We start from the raw sequence: 9,479 nt of genomic DNA on the forward strand, positions 1-9,479 counted from the left end.
CCATATGTAAGGGGGTTTGTCTTTAATATTTCTTTCCAAGGCATATAGTTGCAGGGGGCAAACCTTTAATTTGTGGCTTCCTGAGAACAGATTCATTTTAGCCAAAATTTATTTCAAGGTTAATAGCTGAATAGTACTATTATCGGCACTGCAGAGGGAAGCCAAAATGTAGAAGACAGGGGCCCAGCCCCCACTGTACTCATTATCTAGAGAAAGTAAGTAAAAGTGTTAGTTGCTCAGTCCTGTCTGACTCTGTGCAACCCTATGAACTCTAGCCATGGGATTAAATCAGGCTCCTCTGTCCATGGAATTCTCCAGACAAGAATTCTGGAGTGGGTAGCCATTCCCTTCTCTAGGAGATCTTTCTGACCTAGGGATTGAACCAGGGTCTTCTGCCTTGCAGGTGAATTATTTACTACCACGCCATCTAGGAAACCCAGAGAAGTTCGCAAACCACAGGATTTGTGACAAAATTCCAGGGCTATTCCTACAATAGACTCCACAGAGGGAAGAGGGTGGTCAGAGAGGAGATAGTGAAGTGAGAAGAGGCCAAGCTCCAGCTGGAGGTAAGAACCATGAACCATCGCTCAGGGAGAGAAGAGGGACCTGGGTTTGGGAAAGACAGCTGCAGTCGAGGATATCATTAGGAGGGGAGGAGATGAGTGCCTTGTCTACTGACTGTGCTGCTCTGCTGGCCCAGAAGAGTGACCCATGACTTATGGGGCCTCTTCAGTCTACAGACAGCCGGTTGGACCCTGGGCTTCTCTTATGTGCCAGGTCCAGCCACTGTGCCTGAGAGTCCCTCAGACGGCTACTCCAACTGGTAACAAAAATTCCAGAAGACATGTTGCCTAAACTCCACATGTGCACAACACACACGCACACAGACACCCCAGTGCCACACTCCCCACTCCTCAGCCCCACCGGGCTCAGCGGGTCCTGGGCTGGGCTGTTGAGGCAGTTGCCCTCCTTGAGCATCGAGGACAGCAGATCCCAGCCTCTGTGTAGGGAGTTAGCATTCTGTGTGCCTATTATCCTAGGAAGAGGGCATAGACGGCGCAGAACCTCTCTATTCCTGTCAGAAATCCTAAGGAGAATGCACAATGGCTTGTGTTCCCCCAACCTGGTGACAGAACGTGCATCTGCCACAAAGGCAGTCTGACCTCCGGTCTATCCAAAGCTTTCAATCTGCTTCGATTCTCCGGGCCCTCCTTGGAAGCGGCACCAAACACTGTCATTCTGCGCATGACAGGAAACACGGTCGGGGGGGGGGGGGCAGGGGGCGTGGCTGGCCTCACACCCACCCCCCTCAGTCTCTCCTCTAGGAGGCCAAGTGGGAGGGGCCTCGGAGAAGAACCCAAGGGCTATTTCCACTCTGCTAGGCAGCCATCCCCAGCCGGCTGGCAATCTAGTCACTGGCGAGTGAGGATTGATCAGCAGCCTAGTGAGGCTCGCTTGGCAGACGGGGCCCACCCGGCGCGCAGGGGTGTCAGCCAGCGTGAGGAGCCGGAGAGCCATCGCAGCCATCTTGGTGTGCTGGTCTGTCTGTTTCTTTAAGCAGCCACAGAAAGAGAGGGAGAAAGAAAGAGAAAGAGGGTATTTCCAGCCCCTTCTCGCTTACAGATCTGCCCTGAGGTTTAGAATCTTCTTTCCCACTGCAAGCAGTATGGGCCACATTTGATTCTATTTCTGTGTCGCCTTGTCAACTGAGAGGAGGTTTGCTTTGGCACCCCAGCCACCACTTGCTGGATGCGCTTCAGTTCCTGTTTGCTGTGAAGCTCGCTCTGCCTCTTGCTTACCTTCATGGGGTCGTTTTTGAGAGACAAAGGAGTCTTCGGGTGTTGAGATAACTCCCAGTAGGTCACTGGCTTCCTCCACGTGGAGCTCTGCCCTGCCGTAGGCTCTGTGAAGCTCAGCTGCCTCCAGCTATAGCCTTTTTCTCAGTCTAAGGGGCAAGAGTCCCAAGAATAATTGTCTTGGAGGACAGAAGAAAAGACTGGCCTGAACACGGCTGTGTGGGGAAGAGGGACATTTCTAAACGTCTTCTGAAATGTGCACTTGTGAACTCAAGATGCAGATTACTGTAGAGCTTCAAGCAGGTGAAAACATGAGGTGCAAGGAAATGAAGTGCATGCTGACAGACCAGGGATTATGACTTAATCAGTGGCTAAGATCAATGGACAACATATATACACGGCTATGTACAAAATACATTAAGTAATGAGAACTTAGTGTATGGCACAGGGAACTCTACTCAGTACTCTGTGGTGACCTAAAGTGTGTTAGACTCTCTACGACCCCATGGACTGGACCCGACCAGGCTCTTCTGTCCATGGGGTTCTCCAGGCAATCCTGGAGTGGGTAGCTGTTCCTTTTTCCAGATCTTGCCAATCCAGAGATTGAACCTGGGTATCCTGCATTGCAGGCAGATTCTTTAATGTCTGAGCCACCAGGGAAGCCCTGCTGACCTAAATGGGGAAGGAAATCCAAAGAAAAGAGGGGATATATATATATATATATATATATACATATAGCGGATTCACTTTGCTGTACAGTAGAAACTAACACAACACTGTAAAGCAACTATACTCCAATAAAATTAAAGGAAAAAAATCAATGGTCAAAGGCTGCCTGACCCCAGAAAAAAATCACTGGGGGGAAAGAACTGCTGCCCTAGATTCCTCCCAGCTTTGTATGTGCCCCAAGACCACCTAGAACTCTTCCTGCCCTACTGGTGCCTATCTCAGATGGCAATTTAGGCTATAACTTAGCTGTGCTCCCCAGATTTATCTAGCCCTCTACCCTGAATTAAGAAAGATAGCCCAACTGTTGTGATGAGCAACCTCCAATTTCAAAGGATTAACCCAGTAAGAGTTCATGTCTCTTTTACACAAAGACCAAGATGGTTATGCCTCCTCTGGTGGTTTTCCTGAGTGGCCTTCTTCCAAGCCATAACTCAGGATCCAGGTTTTGGCAACCTAGAGAAGCTTCCAACTTTAATCTGGAGCTTATAGACACAGAAGAGAGTATTGGGAAGGCACACTGGGGACTCAACCTTCTTGGTCTTGAAGACACTACTTCTGCTCACATTGGTTTAGTTTGGCTTTTTCATTTACCTCATACAGGCATCGGGAGTCAGGGAAATAGAAGCCCTGGTTAGATATCTTTGGAGTTTGGATACTTTGTTTCTGACTCCTTCTTCCTGAAATACCACCTACATCCCCTCATAAATGAAACTCAGAATCCTAGACCCATCTGTTGAAACTATTTCCCTATTCTCACCTCCTGTGGACCTCATCTTTGTTGCTTCAGAAACCCATACATCATTTCCACTTGCCTTGGTCCAGTTTAGACTGTTCCACCACCTCTTCCCTCTTACTGTCTGTGTGTGTGTCAGTCGCTCAGTCGTGTCACTCTTTGGGACCTCATGGACTGTAGCCCACCAGGCTGCTGTGTCCATAGAATTCTCCAGGGAAGAATACTGAAGTGGGTTGCCATTTCTGTCTCTAGGTCTTACTGTCTAACTGTTATTAAATTTCATGGGACCTATTTTGGCTTCCCTAGTAACTCAGATGGTAAAGAATCTGCCTACAGTGCAGGAGGCCTGGGTTCGATCCCTGGGTTGGGAAGATCCCCTGGAGGAGGGCATGTCAACCCACTCAGTATTCTTGCCTGGAGAATCTCCATGAACAGAGGAGCCTTGTGGGCTTCAGCCCATGGGGTCACAGAGAGGAGGACATGACTAAGTGACTAAGCACACATGGGACCTATTTTCCTTTGTCTTTATACTTTTTTGGTGTTCTCTGAAACTCCTCCAATTTCTATGCATGTAGTGTTGGTTCTTGTCCTTAAAGTATTTCCCTTAGTTGCAACAAGAACCACTTTCCATTGCGAGCAGCTTTAAGTTGTAATTTAACAAAATTCTGGAGATTAGAACTGTAGGTTTATTTATTCCTGACTTACAGGGCCCCAGGAGGTTTTTCTGAGATGCCATATGAAAGCTCAGCTTATCCAATAGCAGATGCCCCAGCTGAGACACAGTCTGAAACACAGGGCCCAGCTCAGATCTCAGCCATGAGCTTCTGCTGCAGATGTTATTGAATTTGAAGACACTGAGATCCAAGGAGTTATTATCAAGGAGTAAGGCAGTGTATCCCACTAGGGAGAATCTCTAGGCTTCTCGCCTAGTCAAGAAATCATCCTTACACTCCCACTTTTCATTAATATTTTCCTTATAAGTAACCTAAAATGGAACAATAATGTCATCCCCTATTTAAAAACCTGTATGGGGCTCATTGATAGTGTCAGCAAGGCTGCATTCCTCTGATGTTTAGGGGACTCCACAAACTGAAAATGCCCTGTTCATGAACCATTCAATCACCCACCCACCAAAAAAATGTCTCCTGCCCAATACGATGCACTGTTTGAGGCCTCAAGAAAATAAAAGTGGATCACATGGCTTTTTGACCCCAAGGAGGTCCTAGGCTCATGCAGGAGACAGGTAGAATTGAAGATAAATTATACTACTACAGGGTAAACCCTATCTTTTTGCTTTGTTCAAGATACCAGGTTGCTGCAAAATGAAAATTTGCTTAGCTCTATTTTGGAAGAGAAGAGATTGGAGATGGTTTTGCTTCAAGGAGAATATAATACGTCCACTGGGTCTTGAGAAATGAGACAGAATTCTCTTTATAAGCAAGAAGGTGGTAGGGAAAGAATAATCCAGTCTACAAGAATAGGTTTTTTTTTTTTTTTTGGTCAGGAAGTAGAGGCATAAATCTGTAGTGCATAATGAAAATAATCTCAATGAGATAGGAGCTTACAAAGTATATGAGGACACAGGTGAGGAAGAAGTAGAAAATGGTAAAAAGTAATTTTAGGTAGAAAAATCTAGAGTCCTGATTGCTGTGGCTTGGTATCTAATAAGGCTTGAAGAAGAGGAGGAGGACAAGCCCTTCTTCTGAGTAGCCTTCTCACTGTGAAGGGAAAGCTCATCAGTTCTACCCACCAATGCCCTTGGTGGTCCAGTAGCTCTGCTCTCTGCCCACATTTTCAGAGCTTTCATTCTGGAAGCCCCTTGCTGCTCTGTGGCTTTGCAAATGATGCCTCCCCACATCCCAAACCTTGCCAAGTCTTTCTCAAACACTCCATTTGACACAGATTGCAACTAGGGTGACACAACCACACACGGCAGCCCTACACCCAAAACCCCAGTTCACGTGGAATCGCCCCATGGCATTTGTCCCTGACTTACATCTAATACTTTCAGCTTGTGAAGTCTCCTGCCCCCTAATGAGATGGTGATTCTTCCGTGGGGAGGGGTGAGTTATCTTCTACCAGTGGTGTCTTCCGCTGCATTCAGCAGAGAGCTGGCCAGATAGAAATTGTAAAGTAAATATTTATTGATTAATTAAAGGGGAGCATTGGTAAGGTCATCAGATGCTCACCTACACCAGAATTGCCTTTGGTGGCTTTGGAGTTCAGACAATGGGAACCCAGTCCAAGACCTGATGAATCAGCTGTCTGGAGAGGGTAATCTGAATATTACAAGCTCAGTTTGTCTACCTACAGCTGAGTAGACAGTCTCCTCTAGACTCTTCAAGGACATGTGATGTCCAATGGCTCGAAGTGTGGACAGTCGAAAGAAAAAGCTCCACTTGTCTTCTTTGCCCTACAAACTTTCCTCGCACCCTGAAATCTTGGGACTGTGTCAAGGCTCCTGGTGGACATCACCTAGTCCAGCCAGGGGGCGGCAGGCTCCCTCTGCCAGTCCTGCAGCCCACACCACCTGCCTTATTTATGTTAGGTCTTCTCAGCACTGTTACATCCCTAAGGCAAGAAATGCACAGAGACCACACAGGGGACTGCTGGCCCCAGACCCCCTCTACCTAACCTGCACTTAGCAGATTCTTTTCTGCAGGCATCTGAACATCAGAGGTCTCAGGACCACCTGTCAAATCCACCCCACCCCCACCATCCCCTATTTTGGGTCCTCCACCAGCTGTTTCTTTGGGGGAAAGCAGAAGCCCATTCCATCCTGCCACTCTCAGTGAGAGTTTGACAGTGGTTAAAAAAGATCACTGTCCTCTCTCAGCTCCTCACCGAGGTGTGATTTTGCACAAGATGATTCAGTGTATTTTCTTTGTGTGTTCTTCAGTATGTTCAGGCTGCCTGGTGAATTTCTGACATTTTGGTGTGTTGCTGTAAGTGGCCGGTGTTAGGGACTTGCCCCTGACCCCGGCTAAGACTTTTAAACAAGAAGAGCCAGAAGAACACACACACAGATCATCCTTTGTAGTGTGTCAATGCCCAGGTAGCCCTCGGTTATCTGAGTGCTCAGGCCTCCCCAGGTGATGATGAAAAGGGAAGAGAGCCCTCCTTCCAAGGTGGTTTTGCAAGCAGCCCCGCCTGAGGCTGCGGGTGGACAGGATGACTCCTATGGTCCCATCCGGCCTTGGGATCCTAGGATTTCTCACCTGAGTCCATTTTGTGCCCTGGGCTTCTGCACATCAATTAGAAACACAACAGTTGATGCTTCTACAGGAGGGGAGAAAATGAACCATAGCCATCTTCCTACCTGAACCAGACCTCATTTTTCCAAGTCACCACCTTACTCTCATCTGTAAAGCACTAAATAGCCTGAGACCCAGTTATCTTTGTGACAATCTCTCCCCAGGTGCCCCATCATGGTAATTATGCTCAGCGGGGACGCGCTAGCTGCCCATCTCTGGAGTTAAGCTCATTAAGACAAGAGCCTGAGAAGTCTCCACAGAGGGTCCCCGCCCTTGAAAGGACAGGAGTCCCCTTTCCTCAGCTACCAGGATGGGGGGTCGAGGGAGTCTGGGGTCGGGTGGAAGGCTCTGGATTGCCATGGAGCTTGCTTTAACCTGGATTTGCAGCCCTGATTTGTACTTTGAGGAAGAGGCTTCCTGTTGGGGCAGGACAGAGGAAGCACGGAAGAGAGGCCACGCAGAGCTTGTTTTACGAACTGAAGTGAGGTTGAAATAAAACATTACGGTTGCTTCTTCCAGGTGTTGAATATGATGAACACGTCAATTTGTCCGTGTCTCTCAAAGAACCAACTTAAAAGGAGATTTTCCTCTGTGACACCTCAGAGGATGGCATATTTCTGCTCTACCCTGAGAACAGAGGAAGTTTCAACAACTTGTGCAGGGTAGATTGAACCAGAGGCGAGGCCATCTGGAGCTTGGGAGGAAGGAAAGGGCTCTGTGCAGAGAGAGGCAGCGAAGTACAGAAAAGGGCATGGAGATGCTCCCGGGGTGGAGGTCCTGGGCAGACCAGGTACCAGGGTTGGGGAGGGGGACAGGGAAAGGAAAACAGGAAAGCGTAAACAGCCAGGGGCCAAAACGGAAACTAAATTGAACAGTAAAAGCGCTTTGGTTGATAAAGAGTGACATGCGTGCTCATTCACTCAGTCGTGTCTGATTCTTTGTGACCCCCTGGACTGTAGCCCACCATGTTCCTCTGTCCATGAAATTTCCCAGGCAAGAATACTGCAGTGAGTTGCCATTTCCTCCTCCAGGGGATCTTCCTGACCCAGGGAATCTAACCTTCATCTCCTGCATTGGCAAGCGGATTCTTTACCACGGTGCCCCCTGGGAAGCCAATAAAGGATGACACTTGTTTCTAATGAATTTGTGAGATGGAAGTTTCCGAAGGAGAAAACAAAGAAAGTTCAGATACAAGAAAATCAGAGCCTGGGATACTGTCTTAGCTTTGAAGAGAGAAATATGTTCACAAGGAAGAGAAAGAAAGAGAGGAAATAGAGGAAGACCTAATGGGGGGTTGGATAAGATTTTTTAAGAGAAACTTTTAAGAAATGCTTCACTTGTCTAATGAAACAAAATGTCAGGGATGACCTGCCCTTAAAGATAAGTAAGAAATGTCTCTATGGTTGTGTAACCTGTAGCTTTTCCAGTCAGGAATAACTGTCATAAAGACCACATCCTATATGTCTAGGTTGGACACCAATATTATTCCTATAATGGCCAAGAAGGGACCACCCTACTTGAATATCTATCTGTGACAATACCTGGAAGAATCCTTCCAGCTAGACTTTATGAAGACAATAAAAACATTAATTGAAATGACTGAGCATATGCTATGAAATGAGAACTAGGTGTGATAATCCATAAAGTATACTTATATGCAAGAAACCATAAATGAATCCGTACTAGAGTATGGATTATCAAGTTATCAAGTGTGGATTATCTGTTATCGAGTTCCATTTATTCCTCATAAAAGGAATAATTAAAGAAAATAATACCAGCAACCTCTAGATGGTTGTGGATAAGCTTAGTCTCTGTTCTGATTTGGTTGAGATTATTTTTGCATGTCCAGGGGTTTCTAAATTTCTCGAATGTGTCCCATAAAAGTCTGCGCTGGAATTATTGCGAAGTCCTAGGTTTTAAATTACTCTGGATAATTTAGAGCTGGAGGAAGAGAACCCAAGGTGTTTCTTCCCTGTTTCTGCTTCAGGTGGCATTTCTGTCATTGCCTCTGTGGCTCCACGTCTTGGAGACAGGCCCTCACCCTGTGACTCCACTGGGCTCTGGAAACACAACTGCCTCCCACTGACCTTTAAGACTTACACATTTCCTGACATTATAAATCTCTGGTTTACCTTCATGTCACCTGTATTTTTGTTTTTCAAATCTTCCAATACCTTTGTAACCAATACCTCACAATAAAGTCCCTCTACGGAACTGATGCAAGCTCTGTTCTTCTGGGTAGACTCTGGCTTGACACAGACACTTAGTGCTATCTGCCGGAAATGATTAGATAGCACATGTGACTTTTTAGTTTAAAAAAAAGCAGGCATGGGACTTTCCTGGTGGCCCAGCGATTGACTTTGCTTTCCAATGCAGGGGGTGCAGGTTCAACCCCTGGAGCTAAGATCCCCACATGTCTTGTGGCCAGAAAACCAAAGCATTAAAAAAATGGAGGCAACATTGTAACAGATTCAGTAAAGACTTTAAAAAAAGATCCACATCAAAAAAAAAAAAATCTTTAAAAAAAAAGTAGGGACGATACCCATTTGTTGTTAAAGAGCATCTGATTTTCTGCAATGCCCACTTCAAAAATACCTGCTGCCAGAAAAGCATTTCTGGAGAATGGTTGTTTCCACTTTGGGGATGGCTTGCTTGTCCCCTTGAGCTGTATCGAGGGAAGATGGATCTGTACTGCGCCTCCCTCCTGTTGGAAGAATAACTTCTAGCAAGGACCAGGGCTCAAGATGCCTCCCTCATTGAGCAGAAGCGCTGAGTCTCTGAGTTTCTATCACTGTTGAAACCCTCCATGGCAATAGGCTTGGAAGTTTACTGTCTCTCCATTTCACACTCAAGGTGGACACAGAAGCCACCCGGGGGAGGTTAGCTGAGCAAAGGAAACAGAGGCAATTTCCCAGTGGGAAAATGTGGGGGACGGAAAATACAAGGACCCACCCTCAGAAGCTGGGA

The sequence above is a fragment of the Ovis aries genome, chromosome 23 (genome assembly GCF_016772045.2).
Source record: "Ovis aries strain OAR_USU_Benz2616 breed Rambouillet chromosome 23, ARS-UI_Ramb_v3.0, whole genome shotgun sequence".
NCBI lineage: Eukaryota > Metazoa > Chordata > Mammalia > Artiodactyla > Bovidae > Ovis > Ovis aries.